This window comes from Sphaeramia orbicularis, chromosome 22 (genome assembly GCF_902148855.1).
Source record: "Sphaeramia orbicularis chromosome 22, fSphaOr1.1, whole genome shotgun sequence".
NCBI lineage: Eukaryota > Metazoa > Chordata > Actinopteri > Kurtiformes > Apogonidae > Sphaeramia > Sphaeramia orbicularis.
Genome location: NC_043978.1, coordinates 5696356 through 5715113, shown reverse-complemented (window position 1 = coordinate 5715113; position 18758 = coordinate 5696356). Strand labels below are relative to the sequence as shown.

General features: G+C 38.6%; 2 pseudogenes; both read left to right on the top strand.

Moving 5' to 3' along the window:
* The window catches only part of LOC115413889 (SAM and SH3 domain-containing protein 1-like), a 171012-nt pseudogene that overhangs the window by 109574 nt on the left and 42680 nt on the right, over positions 1-18758 (top strand).
* The window catches only part of LOC115413379 (ankyrin repeat domain-containing protein 66-like), a 5201-nt pseudogene continuing 630 nt past the window's right edge, over positions 14188-18758 (top strand).

Below are 18758 nucleotides of genomic sequence, written 5' to 3'. Positions count from 1 at the left end.
GTTGTCCCGCGAGAACAGAGTGCTACATTCGGGTCCTCAGTGCGGCCTGGTGCAAACTGGACCTTCAGTAACAATGAACCAGAAACAATTTTGCACTTATTTATGACTGCACACCTCTAACATGTTTTGGAGAGAACTGGAGGAAGTTATTTTTAACAAAATCTAAACATATATCTCAATATCTCCAAGGGGAATGATTTAAATGCTCTAATAAATCTGTAATTTTCTTAATTAATCTAATCATACTGATGGGCAAATATCATTTTCATTAAGCAAAGTTCTCCAGATCCCTCCCTAACATCGACATATTCATTAAAGAATTAAAAACGTATTATAAAACAGTAGCCTGAGCAAAAAATCGAAAATGTGAACGTACCCTCGAACTGTTCGATAATTTGCTTTTTGTTTATAGGTTACCTGATAACTTCTGTTTATTCTATTGCACCTTTTAGTATTGTTATGCTTAATGTTTGTATCAATACTTGAATATATGTGATGCTTATTTCTGTTAATTGTTGCATCTGTCTACTTGTTACTTATCAATAAAGGTTCATTATTATATATATTATTATTATATTATTATATTATTATATATAATAATAATAATAATAATAATAATAATAATAATAATAGTTCTCTTCACATTCCACCAATCATTCCAAACCTGTTCATATTTCCTTGATCCTCATAAATACATTAATATAAATGTCGTGGTGTGCCACGCAGTGGGTTTGTCCGTGAATGAATTCGTGCTCCGTGATAGGCTCACAGACACACCTGCGATCGTCGCCTTTAAAAACCCACGGGAGTCCACGGCGCATCTGTTTGTGTGTTTCAGCCACGGCGTGGACAGGCTGCACACGCGTCCACGCAGATCCACGCGGTCAGAACAGGAGGAAGCCGTGCGCAAAACCTACTGTAAGTAACGAGTACGTGACAGTGCGTCACAAATAAATGTGTCACAGGTGTGGATGACAGATGTCCACCCAAAATCCACCCAAAACAAAGGCTTTAATAGAACACGCAGGTGGTGGTCAAAGGCCCCAGTGTGGACCCCAGTAGTACCAGTACTGTGGTCCAGCAGTACTCAGTCCACTTTTTATACTCAGGTCAAAGTACAGGCTCTGAGACAAACCACAGCTGCTGTACCCAACTGAAAACACCCACAGCCTTCACATCATACCGGAGGAATGAAACATGAACTGAAGGCCAGACTGACAACCCTTTCAGAATTAGACTGGATCTGATGGTCATTTGGGTTCTGATAGTCTTTGAAGACAGTTTACACTCACGTGTTCCACAGATAGATGGGAAGATTTCACCAAAATGCTAATTTTGATCATGTGTTATATGTGATGCTTTTATGTGGTGGCCCAGAGGGGCAAGAGCCCCAAAAATTATCCAAAAAAAGAGACTGTAATTTATTTGTAGAGAAGTATCTGGAAAATAAATGTTCCCCTTTAAAAAAAAAAAAAAAAACTCTTAACTATCCCCTTAAAAAGAACTTGTAATAAAAAAAAATAATTTGTACAAAGAAACAAAAAATACTTGGATGTTTTTTTTTTTTAAATAAAATAATTTCCTCAAAAAAATAGAGTACTACAAAAAAAACTGTTTGAAAATGTGAAACTTCATATGACTAAAAAAGAAAACCCCTTCACTTTTTAGATAAGGTTCATCAGAGAGAAAAAAAGAAAGAAAGAAATCCACCTTTTCAATTAAGGGGCTGCTGTTTACCCAAAAGATCTCTTGCTTTAAAATTAAGGCCACCACAAAAATTAAAAGCATGGGCTGAAATTTTCTAAAGCCTTCAGCTAATGTGGCTAATGCTAAGGAAGTAACCCACCGGAAGTGGAGGTCGGTGCGCTAAAATGGTTATTTTAAAATATTTGCACTAATATAGTTTGCAAAGCAGTTAAAGGATTAAATAAGGTTCCTGTGTCATGTAGAAGTCTATTTTATTTGAGGAGATTATTATTATTATATTATAATAATAATAATAATAATAATAATAATAATAATAAACGTAAACGTTTTTTTATTTCTTTGTACAAATTTATTCTTTATTACAAGTTGTTTTTTTTAGGAGAGTTTTTTTTTTTTGGTCATACAGGTTTATTTTCATTTAAGGGGTACATGCCTTTTTCAGATACTACTTTTTAAATAAATCACAATCTTTTTTTTTTTCTTATAGTGGATAACGTTTTGGGCTGTTGCACCTCAGGGCCACCACACTTTTCAGAATAAGAATGCTTCATTTTTCCCGGGGGAAAATGTTATGTTAGAGTGGCTCCGTGCAAGTATAACTGAGGTTTGTTTCTTTGTTTGACTTGTTAACACTTTAGCAGCAAAACTATTAGTTGAATTCATACCAGATTAGGTTTATAGATTGCCAGTGAGCCAGAATAGATGTCATTACATTTTGGGGAAAAGTAAGTCAAAGTTAACATTTTTTATGAATTTTTAAAATCTTTTTTCCCCCCATTTACTTGCAATGGGAGATATTTCACATGTTTCTAAAAACATAAATTTTGTTCACACATGGCACATATACAAAGCCAGTTGATATGCTGACATCAGCACACACACAGACATGATGACATCAGCTGGATCCATGCCAAAATAAATTACTATGTGTATTACTACTTACAAAGGGACAGTTTATTTTGATGTGTAATGCTGTTGTGAAATGGACAGAGTCTATTTTTGATATGTATAGAATTTTTGTTTTTGTACTCGGTCAGAATTTAGTCTGATATGTGTAGGATTTGTTGGGTTACTTGTGGGATCTGACATGAGAAACTAGGGTCTGTGGAAGGATGGAGTAAGGTGGCAGGAGTATATATGTTAAACTTCATCCTGCTCCTTTTCGAGTAGGTTTTCTTTTTATATTAAATGTTCTTATTGTTTTGTTTTTAATGTTATATTTAAAATAAAACAAACAATCAAATCAATCAAATAACAAAACTTAGTGGTCTTAACCATATGATGTGAATTTGACTTTATAAATGAGTCAGCAGTCTGAGGCAGTATAACATGAGACCACCGAGTAGAAAAACACATTAATAGTACTGAAAATGCTCCACGACAATAAAGGTTCTGCATTCAAAATCTAATGTTAATCAAATTAAATATCAGTAAAATGTACTTAAAGGGTTTGTTTAGCTGAAGGAGGATTTTAAAGAAGCATGCCATCCTTCAGTTTGTCATAAACATTCAAAATAAACACAGATGATGATATGGCTTTCACATGTCAGAAAGGGTATAAATCTTAGAATCAGAAGCAGACAAATGCATTGGAGTCTAAAACACAATTTAGAATCAGAATATGTTTTTAATCCCAAGGGGAAAGTTTTGTCTGTTACAGTTGCTCGATTGAAGTATAATAAAAAGTAGCAGAAAATAAATTATCGGTACAACAATAAGTAAATAAATACATCATTTACTTAAAAGATGGAGTGGAGTTGCTGTGTAAAATAGAAAAATGAAAAACTTAAATTGTAAAATTGTTACTGTGATGACCAAGTGGTAAGGACCCTGTGTCCAAAGTGAAGCCAGTATCGTTAAGTGTAATACGTAATACCACTGACTGGCTCCAAAAGCCCTGGCCCCCATAGACTTTCTATCAAAGTCATATTTTATTTATTGTGGGTTTCAGTCTGGGTTCCTTTTATTTAGACCCTTAAATATGGTTCTGGTCCATTTAGTCATTCCCCTATTAATGTGATTTAAGGTTGAGCAGAAGGATTTGCTGTTGACATGTTGGCTTTGATTGACAGGTACAGTTTGCCTTTCTGTCAGATAAAATGTGTTAAATTCAATAATTTAAACTCTGAAGGCAACCTGTTATACACGTGTCAAAGTCCCACATGGAAGTAATTTACACATGGACCAGAACCATTATCAGAGGATTAAAATATCACAGATAAGACTGTTTTAGACAGAAGTTGAATGTAAGTCTGTGGTAGTTAACCCCAGTGGGTGTCAGGTGGAGTCTATGGCGTTAGGTCTCCCAAAATGGAACCTCCTGGTTTCAGGGATGAATTAAGAGGAGGTCAGATATCCAGCAAAATCACAAATAATGTACAATTTTAAAAAACATAAGTATTTAATACAATTAGCATAACATTCAAAAAATGAGTGATTACCAGATCTGTTCAACACTGACTGAAACACAATGAGTTGTTCCATAAAACATTGTAGCCGGCATTTGGTGAGTCAGGCTGTGACTAGGATCATATTAGGCAGGTTGTAATGTTGACAGGTCTAACAGTGGGAATAATAATGGTGAAATAAAGTTCTGTAAAAGTGCCATCTCCCACAATACTGTCCTAATATAATGAGCAAATGATTAGTGCTTGGTTAGTATTAGTTAGTAGCTTGATATTGTATCCTGCACAGGTTGCTAGTGAACAGGAAATTTAACTACACACTTTTTTTTTTTTAAAGTAAAATGTCAGTTTTACTTTGCCACTAACTAATTTCTTCAATTTTGTAGGTAAATTTCCATTCTTCCCTTCAGAATGTGCTCACTTCCTGGACTCCCTACACCAGGATCAGAAATACATGTGCTCGTCACAAGGGTGAACCTTAACCCAAACTATGGCCTCGTGGAGTTATGGATTAATATGAACGATGGAAAAGAACATGTTTATGAGCAAATGAGAAAGGAAATTCAGATTCCTGAAAGGAAATTTTGTGGGTTGGAAGGAAAACCAGGTGAATACTGTTTGGTTTGCATCAGTGACACATGGCACAGAGCTCAGATTGTATCCATAGAAAATGGAAGTTACACTGTGTTTCTAATTGACCAGGCACAGCCTTATAAAGCTACAAATGAAGCTTTAGCGTGGGGCCACAGGAGATATTTTCACCTTTCTCCTGAAACTGAATCGTGCATACTAGCAAATGTCCTCTCTACTGAAGAAAAATGGCCTGAAAAGGCAACTCAGTTCCTGAACTCCCTGCCTGGCAAGAAGTTTAAAGGACTGGCTCAACATTTGCTGTTGCCTGACAGGATTATTGTCCTCGATATACCAGCAGTTTCCAAGAACATGTGTGAGGTTGGAGTTGCAAGGGAGATTTCAGGGGATGAGTTTAAGTGCCTTGTCCTGAAATGTTTGAATATACCCAAAGCAGATACTTTTGAGGCCTGTTCCATAACGCAGAAGCAGAATCTGAATGTCAGTAACCAACTTGAAAACTACAGCCAGTACTTCTACCCAGAGTGTTAACAAACACATTGCATCTGTAAAGGTGACAGAAGTAATTGACCCACAGATATTTTTGTGAACTTCCTGAATTTGTTTCGAAAGCCCTTAAGATATTATTGGACAGCATCCACCAGAATTATGAAGGAGTTCAGATTTTGGAGAGCCCAGCCCCAGACCTGTGGAGCTCCATGTGCTAGTAAAGAGGGGCTGATGGCATATGGCGTCGGTCTGTGCTTGAGCGCAAAACCTTGCTGACCAGCGATGGTGCTGTAGAGGTCATGCATGTGGATGAAGGACGAACTGCAAGTTGTTCCCATTAGAAACATCAGAGCATTGCATGGGAAATGTTTTGAGGATGCCAGTGGTCCACGTACCTCTGCTCTCTGAATGGCGGTAAAGATGACGGCACAGGGTGGACTGAAGATCAGACTGATTACTTGAAATCGCTTATCTGTACCTGGACACTTGTGGCTAGATTTGACCACCACAATTTACCTCAAAATAGTATGATGTCACTCTGTATGCGGTTAACGCTGCATGCATCAATGACTGCTTTTAAAGAAGACAGGACTTTTTGTCCCCACGTCCTTTATGAGGTCAGACAAAGACAGACATTTTGTTCAGAAGAACTTATGTCTTGATGCATTACAGGATGAAACTTTGACAAGAATCAAGAGCCTGCAAGATAATGGTGAGATAAATGATGTAGCCAATGACGACAAAACTGACAAGAGTTTACAACATTCATACTCTGTAATCCAGAGCAGTGGACATCTTTCCACACATTGTCCGTCGGATGTGGAAGATGGTCTGGATGCATTAACTGTAGGCAGTAGTGTCAATGTGAGAATATCATGCATCGAAAGTCTCCAGAAGTTCTGGTGTCAACTTGCAGAAAGTGAAGGTAGGCTTGAAGTCCTGATGCAGGACCTGCAAACCCACTATGCATCTGCCCACCCTCAACCACTTGTTGAGTCCACGTACATTGCCCGTAATCCAGACAATGGTAGGTGGTACAGATGCAGGATCACTGCAGACCACCACTCTCCAGTAGTACAAGTCATGGTTATAGATTTGGTCTAACTAAAAATATCCCTTTGCAAGATCTCTGCCTCATGGACCCACCTTCTTGAAACTAAATGCACAGGTTTTTCAGTGTCGCTTATTCAGTCCTGCTCCTACTGGTCTCCCTGCCTTTATGTGCACAGGTGGTGCTTTAGCAGAATCTTCAAGAGTTTGTGGATTTGGCTGCCTCTCACAACAAAGTTGAAATGTGTTATAAAAGCTGTAATATGTGATGAAGGAGGGTCTGCACTCAAAGTGGTAGATATGCAAACACCCTCTGAGCGGTGCTTCTAAACTTCTGGCTCAGAAATGGTGCAGATGCTGAAGCTCATGTGAAGGACCCCCCCACAGATCCCCTCGGATGCATATACATGTTCCACAGACAACACTGACCTATGGCACTAAAGGAAGACGTGGTGAGCACCTCTTCAGAAAATGTCAATACTTCTACTGTCAGTTGAAAAGAAATTCTTACTTGGTTGACAAAGTGACAGAAAATATAAAGCAACTAGTTTCCCACCCTCTACGGACAGATGGCCCAATTGGACTTAACACAATTTGCCTTGTTAAGTACACCGACAATCAGTGGTACAGAGGTCAGGTAACAGAAATGTCTCCAGAACTTAAAGTGCATTGTGTTGACTATGGTGATACCCTGGAAGTGAACAAATCTGATATTTGTCTCCTTCCCCTGAGGCAACTGTTGCCAGGTCTATTCCTGTACTGGCTATTCCGCTTGGACTGTCTGACATCCCAGATGATGTACCAGAGGAAGTCAACCACTGGTTTGCAAATACAGCTGTTGGCAAGACTTGGACAATTTCAGTAGTAGGAAAAAAGGAGCAGAAGGGAAGCTGATTGTTGAACTGTCTCAGGGATCCCTCAATGTAAATGTCATGGTGAGAGAAAAAATAGCAAACATTACAGGACAAAAGATGACCAGTGTCATTAGAGGGTCTAACCAGCAGCTGGCCACCAGCCCAAAACAGGCCAGGGTGTCAGCCAGAACAATTGACCCCCAAGGACACAGATTTGTTCCCCATCTACAGGAGATACCAAAACTGACAGTCCACAAACATCCACAGAATCCCATGGCAGTGATGGAGTATGTAGTAGAGATGGGCCAAAAACTAACTTCAGTACAAAAGCCATGTGTCTGCAGCAGAGGATCAAAAGACTCTGGATGAAGGAAGAAAAGCAAATATGCTGCCGCCACCCTACAGACCTCCCCTCCCTCCTGCCAGGAGAGAAACCTAAATGTCTGTGTTTACAGAAGCCAAGCTTTTTAAAGACAAGTTGGAGGAGGTTGATGCTTCCTTCATGATGGACCCGCATTACTTGTTGTGGGTCAGTACAAGCAACACTGAGTCCGAACAAAGTGTCCAGGATGGCTCAGGAAGTCGGACCAGGTAAAACAGGACCTTATGTTCCCTGAGACGCTAGTTCCGGGCAGTCCATGTCTGGCTCTGTTTTCTGATGACCAGTGGTATCGAGCTCAAGTAATTGATCGAACTGATGAAACTGTGCATGTTGTGTTTGTTGACTATGGAAATGAGTCTGAAGTTACCATCACAGATGTGAGAGCTTTAAATTCTAGTCTACTGGAAGACGCTCCTCAGGCCTTTTTGTGCTCTTTGGAGGGATTTGACAAGTCTAAGGGCTTCTGGGATGATGCAGTTCATGATTACTTTCACAGTCTCCTAGTTGATAAGCGACTCCAAGTGACAGTGTTCAATGTGGAAGACCAGTCAGAGATCAACCTTCCTCAATATGAAGTGCAAATCCATTGTGATGATGTAGTTGTGCATAAAGTGATGCAAAAATACTGGACACCAAATAACAAAGAACATGCTGAGGCAAAAAGGCCTCCCACAGAACAAAGTGAGCAGCCTCATGGCACTGAAGTAAATGTAAATATGTGCCTGTACAAGGAGCCAGAATTGGTCAAAAACAGATTGGAGGTTGTATGCTTCTTGTATTGTTTGGACCCCATTACTTCTGGTGCCAGTTTGCCAACACAGACCGTCTCAGCAAGGTTTCAATTCTGGCTCAGGAAGTGGGACAGGCATATTGAAAATGTGACGATTCCAGGGACACTTGTCCTGGTAGTCCATGTCTGGCTCTTTTTTTTCCACCGACAAACAGTGGTATCAGAGCTCTGGTGATGGACAGAACTGATCATACTGTGCATGTAGTGTTTATTGACTATGGAAATGAGTCCTGAAGTAAACATCAAGGACGTGAGAACCACTACCACTATCTCTTCTGGAAGAAATTCCTCAGGCCTTTTTGTGCTCTTTGAATGGATTTGATGAATCCAGAGGCTCCTGGAAATGATGAAGTTTTTGATGAATTTTACAATCTCCTGGCTGATAAACCACTTCTAATCAAAGTGGACAACATGAAGAACAACTCAGAGATCGCTGTTCCTCAATTTGAAGTCCAAATCAAGTCTGAAGAGGAATGCTTGTGAATAAGCTGGTGGAGAAATACTGGACAGAGCTTGACACGGATCAATCCTGTGGCAGAAAGGTTAGTAGACTGAATCACTGTGGAAGCCTTACACTAACACTGGCAGTAGGTACAGTTTACCTGGGGAATCTCACAACCTTAGGTCATCATCAGATAGTTTCTGGGTATAATCATACAGAATTGCATCATTTAAAAACTGTCAAAGCTTTCCTACTTGGCTAACCTTCATTTTAAAAGGCCTGTGTAATTATAATTATTTTCTACAGAGTCTTGGACATGGGCATTGCATTAGGAATAGTCTTGAATTAATTGATGGCCTAATAATTGGGTGCATGGTGGACCCCCATCTGTCTGTTTATAGCAGCACTTTAGTGTCTGAACTGAAGTCTTCAGTTTTAGTCTACGTTTGTTTTCACAATTTCTAACGCATTGTTTTACTAATGAAGCGTAAAAGTCCAGAGCTGCTGGACTGGCTGAATTCCACCTTGTAGTGAGTCCGATTTGAGTTTATAAAGCTAGCAAAGAAAGTTCAGCAGTTGTTTACTTCATCAACATATTATATTCCAATAATTCCAATAATAAAACAATGGGGAAATGCAGTGTTTCTAGTCGGAGTAACAAGATAACCACTATACACAACACAAGTCTCTAGCAACTAGACAAAACCAGAGAATGAAGATTTTTACCCTTAAAAGATGCAACATATAATCTTTTGTGCTAGAACAACCAACCCTAGTAGTCACCCACTGAATGAACGTTAAAGGCTCTTTCCCTCAACTGTTGAGCGTGTTTTATTTTAATAGTATGTTTATATTAAATGCAATTTGTCTTGTTTTTAGGAGGGATCCACAAGAAACTAGACATGAATGAGAGCAAGAGGCCCTCTCAAATCAGGTATGCCTTGACACATTTTTTTTGCAATCAAACTGTCGCTTTTTTGTTTAAGGGCAGTGGTTCTCATTTTGTCTCTCAAGGCCTGTCCCCCCCCCCCCCCCTTGGAGGACAGCAAAATCTCAAGGCCCCCTCAACCCCAACAACAGTGTAACAGTAGTGCAATTATAGGTTTTTTGAAGAGAAACATTGTAACAATACTTTTTGCATTTTCCTTGAAAATTTTGTTGTGCAAATTAAAAATAACTAGATTTTTCATTGAATAATACAAATAAACTCAACCAGGCTGCTCCTGAGACAATATGTATACAAATAAAAAATAGGAAATGTGCAATTATCATACACCTATGACAATAAAGTTAAATTTTTAAGAAGAACAAACACATTTTGGGTACAAAGATGAACATCTTGACCAATATCAGTGGGTCAAGTGAGCCACATTTCGATGCACATCTCAGAACATTAAAGTACAAACTGCAAAAACAGAACACATGTCCCATGTTTCTTTCCAATCCTTGTCCTTGTCCAAACCATAAACTTTTTGTCTAGTCTGGGTAACAGATCACACATGGGCAGTAGGTTGGTTTTGTGCATGTCCCTAAAATGGAGTCCAGGGGTGCTCCAATGCTAAAACATTAAGTTCCACCTGTTACATGTTCTAAACCGGAAGACAGAAAAAACACCCAGGAGAGATCCCCCCCCCCCCCGCCCAGGGCCTGGGGTTGCCTGAACTTTCATGTAATTGATAAAAATAAAAACGTACTAATAAAAAAAATATATGGTGAGTTGAGAGAGACAATCCCAAACATAAAGACATGACAAACTGTGAGCTGAAACACAATGCCGTGGGTTCTGTTTATCTTTCAATGTTCATTGTGGTCGGTTTCAGATGCTGCAGCTTCTTTCATAATTCATAGCTTTGAGTTCTTGTTTGTTCAGTATTATTGCCTCCTTGTAATCCAAGCTGGACTGACTGTACATATCCTGACCAAGGAAAATAAACTTCTCACTTTGTGCAGTAATCTACACCTGGCTTTCTGCCTCTAGCCCATTAATAATATACATTATAGAGACCAAGTTGTCCTCTAAAATTAACCTTTATTTAGATATAGTATAGTAAACTATTACATCATCAAAAACAAATTAATTTTAGCAAACAATGTCTCTGGGGTTGCCAGAATTTGTGACGTTAAAATGGGGTCAGGAGCAAAAAATAGGCTGGATACCACTGCATAGACTAAGGATCTCCTCTCCTTTAAATGGAAAACTATGCTGTAACCTCTTTTAATGATAGAAATTGTAATAATTTAAGAATTTTTATTTCAAAGGGTGAGACTTCTAGAACGAACCAACCTCTAATTTGGTCATTTCAGGTTTTGCAGGCTCCCGTGTAGGAACTAGATTTAACTATGTTTTACCTTATCTGGTGACACAGTTGAAGGCTGATACTCACCTTGAACTCCATTAGAAAAGAATTCCTTCCTGAAAATGGTATCCAAGGAATTGCATTGTTTTTTTTGTTTGTTTTGTTTTGTAGGTAACAAAGTGGCAAACCAAGACGATATAAAAGCATTGAAGAGCACACTGATAAGAAAGAAAATGTTAATAAAAACAAACAAAAAGCCCAAAAGCTGATTTAAGAAATCTGATTAGAGGAAGCTTATCCTCATCTGTGACTATATTGAAAGAAGGTTTGAGATTTTAATTAGGTTCATAATTATTTCTTTTTTTTTGTGGTCAGTGCTCTGAGGACACTAAGATGTAATCATACATGCAGAAAAAGTCACTGTATTATGCTGTTTAATGTTGCAAATAAAATTGTTAAAATGATAAATGGTTTCCTGCTCTAAATGGCTGGTTTAAATGACAGTGATTTTATTACCATTTCAAAGTGGCTTTCAAACAATTTCAGTGACTTAGAAAAAGTCCTGTTTGAATGGAAAAGACGAAGTTTGGATCAATTCTGATGAAAGGTCTGTGAAACTGGAATGTTTTGATGTGACGTAGTCATGAGCCTCAGTCTGACTTGCATTTCCTGTTTAATATTCTAAGTTTAGGTTTAAGCCTGGCTCAAACACAAGTGAAGTGATCATTTTCAACAACTAATTGGTGTTTGCAGCACAAACAGGAAGCTGACTTAATAGCAGAGTTTTCATGTAAACGGTAAAATAAGAGTACGATCCAGTTTAGTGTGTGTAGAGGAATAATGGTGAGCAGTGTGTTGCTTTAGGGTACAGGACTTATGAACAGGAAGTTGGAAAAGTCTCATTCTGTTTTGGGTATAGTGACCTCGTGGAGGTTAAAAGATAATTATATTATTTTATCATACACAGATATGGCTGTACTAAATAGTTGTTGTTTGGTTGTTTGGTTTTTTTTTGAGCTTTTTTTTGTGGTGAAACTTGAGTGTACAAAAAACCAAAAAGAGCTGAAAAATAGAAACTGTGATTTGTACAAAAGTCTTTGGGGTTTTTTCACTATCAAAAAAAAGTTACTGATCAGTATCTGTACTGGTATTTAATGATTCTGGGTCGATTCAGGCCCTGGTTCATGGAATGGACAATTACTATTGGGATCATCTGGGCTTTAAAGGTAGGGGGAAAAAAAAACAGCAATTAGAATCTCTGCATCTGGTGGCACCAGAAGTTCATCTGAAGAGGCTTCGCGTCTGTTTGTTATCGATAATTTGATTGTATTTTCTCTACAGCTCTATATCTAATAAACTGAACACATGATAAACACATCATACTCTGTTAAATGCAGAGGTACCAACATAAGTGAACCCTAAGAGTAGCATGTACCAAATGACTCCATCAGACTGTAACAATAATTGGTAACTGTGTGTTGAGGAGAGACACAAGGTGGCAGTGTACGACCATAAAACCAATAGAACTGAAGACAAGGAATAAAGATGGGCACAAGGAAAATACAATTACGTGTCTTAGTATGTATGATGTTGGGTTTTTAGAACAGTTTCAGATGTATTAACAAAAAAAAAAAAAAAACTGAAGAAAATTCTATCCATACTGGCACTAGTCCAGTAGAGTACCCCCTGAAATATACTTTTTTATCTAAGTACCCCAAACTCGTTTCAGCATTTTTGATTGAAAAAATTAGACAAAATTTGTTGCCTATGCCAAAGATGTCTGTTTATATTTCAAAACTTTGTAAACCAACAACATATATATATATATGTGTGTGTGTGTGGGTGTATATATATATGTATATGTAATTTTTTTTATTGAACTTGTGAAAAAACACAAACTCTAGATGAGGACAATAACATAGTAATACAAATGAACATGAATAAAATAAAGTACACAAATCATGGGGATACGTAGGGCAAGAGCACAAAATACATTCAAATACAAAACAGTGCAAATAATCCGGATATTTAAATTAAAGGAGCAGAGATGCAACAGAGAAGACTTTTTTAAATTAAAATAATAAGTAACGAGCAATGTTCTGGCTTATTTTCATTGCAATTTTTTTTTTTCCAATTTTCTTAGGGACAAAACAAACATTTTAAATTTGTTTGTAAATCTAGAAAAGCTTGTTATTTCTCTATTTCGCACAGTGGATATGACATTTACCCAATAATAAAATTATATTAATAATATCTGAAACAGATGAGGCCAAATTATCCATATAAAAACAGTATGATGTAATTCAAAACATGGAATATCATTAATTTTTAGTGAAATCCAATTTTTTATGTCTGACCAAAAACAGTGTGATGCAGGACATAAGAAAAAAGTGTTCTAAAGTTTCATCAGTACCATTGCAGAAGGAGCACTGATCCATCTCAAAATGAAATCTTTTCTTAAGGAACTCTGCGACAGGATAAATCCTGTTTATGATTTTAAAGTGAGTTTCTTTTACCTTTGGCAAGACTGGCCATTTCAGACATTTACAGTGTGCATGGTTCAGTGTGGCAGATGTTAGTGAGGTGGGTCTGTGCCATGATCTGTCAGGTTTTTATTATTGTCCTCCGCCTCCTCCTTCTCCTGCTCCTTGCTGCTCCTTCTCCTCCTGCTGTCCTCCTCCTGCTGCTCCTCCTTCTCCTCCTCCTGCTCCTCCTCCTCTCTGTGTTCCTCCTGCTCCTCCTACTGCTCCTCCTGCTCCTCCTCCTCCTCTCCTCCTGCTCTCCTCCTGCTCTCCTCCTGCTGCCCCTCCTCCTCCTCCTGCTGTTCCTCCTGCTCCTCCTACTGCTCCTCCTGCTCCTGCTCCTCTCTTCCTGCTGCTCCTCCTCCTGCTCCTCCTCCTGCTGCTGCTCCTCCTCCTCCTCCTCTCCTCCTCCTCCTCCAGATCAGCGCCCTCTGGTGGATTACTTGACACCCGCTCCTCCCAGTTCCACTCAGAACCGTGTCCGCGGTGTGAGCCGGACCTGCTCCTGTCCGTCCAGGACCAGAACTTCTTCTTAAAGCCACTTTGTGCTGGTGTGTGTTCTACTGTGTTTGGATTTGTGCGCGTGGCACCATTAATGACAACATTAGAACACTGGACTGAAGGTTGGGACCCGGTTGCTAAGCAACCCTGCAAACGCCATGACAGAGCTGCACCAGGCAGCGGCAGCAGGCGATTTTGACAAAGTTGAAGATATATTAAGACAAAATAAATGCAATCCCAATCAGAGAGACGTGGACTGGAGCTCCAAGACCCCCCTCCACTGGGCCGCAGCACGAGGTAGGTGGTGTAGATCAGCTGGAGTTCTTTCACCTGGAAACCCTCCAGCATGTCCACCCCAGGCCTGCGGTGACACTGGAGTCCGGTTACACTGTAGACTTCATTTTTAGCCTTTACCTTAGACTGGAAACACCCCCTTACAGTCTGACATGTGTGGGGCTTTGGATTGAAAGTATCCATTTGGTTTGTGGGTTTGTTCTATGGTTCCTTCTTCAAAATTCAACAGGAGTTTGAGCTGAAGTGTTGAGTTTTATGGTTCATATTCTTGGAATTTACTGATTCGTGTTTCAACTAATAAAAGGACTATTTTGTATTATCATCATCTTTTTATTGACTTACGTATTCAGTGTTAGTCCTCATCTGTGACAAGAGCTGAAACTTTCAAATGATTAAAAAACAACTGAAAGGCTGAACTTCGTGTAGTTATGTCCTTTAATTCCTCTACACCCCATTGGTATGTACCCCCATCCTGCCAAAAAAACAGACTACAATTCCATTGAATCCTTTTAGATTTTGTTTCTTTGAACAAAATTCAGCTTTATCCTGTTTATTGTTATTTCCGTCTGTTTAGATGTCTTAATAATCATTATTTCCTTTGTCCCTGCTCTGATAAAATGATAAAAAACATGAAAAATGAGTCCAAATGTTACCGGGAGAAACATGAATTTATCCATTAGCTCCATAATCTATTAGAGTAAAGCATCACGTAGTGTTAACAACAAAACTGTAAGTTTATGCCATAGGGATACCAGAAATATTAAAGGGTGGGGAAGCAAATTTACAATGAACATTTAGTTGTTTTTTTCTCAGCAGGCACTACGTCAATTGTCTTTGAAAACCAAACATATATTGATGTCATAATCATACCTAACACTATTATCCATACCTTTTCAGAAACTTTTGCCCATATGAGTAATACAGGAAAGCAAACGTCAAAGAGTGTTGATTTGCTGAATGCACTCGTCACAACAAAGGAGATTTCAAAAATAGTTGGAGTGTCCATAAAGACTGTTTATAATGGAAAGAAGAGAATGACTATGAGCAAAACTATTACAAGAAAGTCTGGAAGATACTATTAAAGAAGAATGGGAAGAAGTTGTCACCCCAATATTTGAGGAACACTTGTGCAAGTTTCAGGAAGCGTGTGAAGGCAGTTATTTAGAAAGAAGGAGGACACATAGAATAAAAACATTTGTCTATTATGTCAATTTTCTTGTGGCAAATAAATTCTCATGACTTTCAATAAACTAATTGGTCATACACTGTCTTTCAATCCCTGCCTCAAAATATTGTACATTTTGCTTCCCACCCTGTACATCAGAATGTTAGCTCTGATGTTGGCCTGAAACATGATCAGTTGATTATTTGTTTATATATTTCCATATTCACATACCTTTTGGCCCAGATTTAGCTCTACATGCTATCAGCACTATCTTACTGTGCTGCTCTGACATTTTAGTTTTTTTTTTTTTTTTTTTTTTTTTTTTTTTACAAAACTTGATGATGTGGTTTATAAAGTATTTTACTTGACATATATTTTCTTTATAGAAACGTAGATGACGTCTATAAGCAGCTCTGAACCCTGTGCTCAAACTTGGCCTACTATAATGTGTTTTTCACCTGGTCCTGCCGTTTGACAGGACATACAGAAACTGTCCGGATCCTCATCGAACACGGGGCCAGGCCATGTCTGCGGACAGACCACGGCTGGACTCCGGCCCACTTCGCTGCAGAGTCGGGAGCCTGGCGGTGTTGAGGCTGTTACACTCCCTCCACGCTCCCATAGACAAGGAGGACTGCTGTGGAGATAAACCGCTGCGAATAGCCCAAATCTATGGCCACCACGAGTGTGTTCGCTTCCTTAAAAAGTATGAAATGACACCAATCTGTTCCACCACTATCATCATGTCATTATGTGGTTCATCCATTCATTGATTACTTTGTGACGCACTTTGGTACAGGTTGTTTCACATCCTCTGTCCGCTAAGATGCTGATAGTATCATTGACTGTTGCAGGGCTGAGGCTGAGTGTCAGGTCTACCGCTCCATGGCAACAAATAAAGGCCTTTCACTGGATGACACTGATGAAGAGTGGCAGACCAGTCCAAAGAAAATGAAGAAGACAGGAGTAACATACACACATAGTTCAAAATCATCTTTACTTTTGATTCCGTTCAACAGTGTTTGATGTAATTTCAGTACTCTCTCTATTATGTATGTATATACATATATATATATATATATATATATATATATATATATATATAATATATATATATATACACACACACATGATACCACGATGACAATATTCTGTTAAACTACAGTTACTTCAACAGCTAAATAATTAGTCAGCAACATACCTACCAAATACACATTTCAACACTACAGAGGGGATGCACTGGCATCACTTTCCCAGTATAACCAGTTGTTGGAACTGAGATTTGGTAACATAGTACACTGCCCAACCAAAAAAACTTTGCACATGCATTATTTGACTGCACCATCTTGGTTCTGATTAGCAGGAAGACATTCACTGTCACATCTTTTTTGCCACATAAAGCTTATATAGTGTCCACAATAAGGTTCATGATATTTTTTCCATCCATAGTTGCCATTAATTTTTGATTATTGACGGTGGAGAATCAGACCGCTGCATCAAGTCTTCATCACATCCCAAATAGAGTCTGGACTTTATGGAGGCTATCCATGTGTGAAAAACATGTGTCGTTTTCCCTGAACCATTCTGTCACAAACCTGATGATCCAATCTGTATAACATTAAACCAGTGTCTCTCAACTGTGGGGCGAGACCCCTAGGGGAGGTGCCAAGGTTTGTCGGGGGGGCATGGGCTCATTTCAGGGTGTTTTTTTTTTTTTCTTCAGGTTAGAACATGTAGCAGGTGGAACTAATGTTTTAGCCTTGGGAGCACCCTGGACTCATTTTAGGATGCACACCAAACAATATCTACTGCCATGGTGATCTGTCACTAGACTAGACAAAGAGTTTAGGTTTGGAGAAGTGCACTTTAATGTTCTGAGATGTGAAATGGAAATGAGCTCATTGACCCACTGATATTGGTCGTGGTAATAGTTGTAAGATAACTGCACATTCCTAGTTTTATTTGGAAAAATATTGTCTCAGGGAGCAGTGTGGTTGAGTTTGTGTTATTCAAGAAAAGTCTACGTTTCTAATTTGGAACAAAAAATTATTCAAGGAAAGTAAAAAGTAGTGTTACAATATTGATGTTTCTTTCAATAAAAGTTATAATTGCACCACTGTTATAATGTTGTTAGGGTTGAGGGGGTCTAGAGATTTTTCATCCTCAAAGGGAGGGGCCACAGAAAAAGATTGAGAATCACTGCGTTAAAGACATGAGAGGCTACTGACTGCATCAGTTAGAGCTAAATAAACAGTCCTGGCCAAAATTTAATCAAGCAAACTGTTCAGATCCTTCCATGGGTCAGAACTGCAGCGGTTCAGGAATGTGTTTCAGTTGGAACAGGTTATTTACTCTACTGATGCAGTACTGTCCTCTCATTTCTTTAAGGTCTAAAAGACTGGACAATGCCAGGACTGATCAGGTTTGTGACAGAATGGTTCAGAGAAAATGACACTCATTTTCACACATGGATCAGACCTCCATAAATCCAGACTCTAATTTGGGACGTGATGAAGACTTGATACAGCGGTCCATTCTCCATCATCGGTAATCAAAAATTAATGCAACTATGGATGGAAAAAATATTATGAACCTTATTTAACAACTACATAAGCGTTATGTGGCAAATAAAGATGTGACAGTGAATGTCTCCTGGAATGAAAAACCAAAGGTGGTGCAGTCAAATAATGCGAGGTGCGACTTGTTTTTTTTTTTTGTTTGACAGTGTGTATAGTAGGAGTATGTAATGAAACTGGGTGTAAAACAAATATGTGCTTCAGTTTAAAAGCTCTTGGCAGTTAGTGATCCTGGCCCTTGGCTTTAATAAAGGGTCAGTGGAACAGGTTTTCAATCATTTATATCCACTGATTTCAACATGGGAGGAATGCACAAAACAAAAACTTGAATTCATACAAGACTTGTCATCTTTTTTTCACATTAACTGTAGCTGTGTGAACAACATATAAAAACATTACAGTCTACACTGCTACACTATTTTAATAACACTAAGGCCTGATTTACTAGAGGTTTGCTTGTGTAAAAACGTGTGCAATCTTGACTGCTCACATAAAAACATGTTGAAGTTTATCTACTAACAGGACGCATTGAGTGTTGCATCTCTCAAATGGGCAAAACAGCTCGTGCAACCCATTTCGTGTGTTTGCCTCGATGAATATGCAATATGGACGTTTCTGCCTGAACACACAAAATTATGGGGAGTAGATGCAAATATTTATTTAATGTGCAATGTGATTTACCAAACCTGAAAC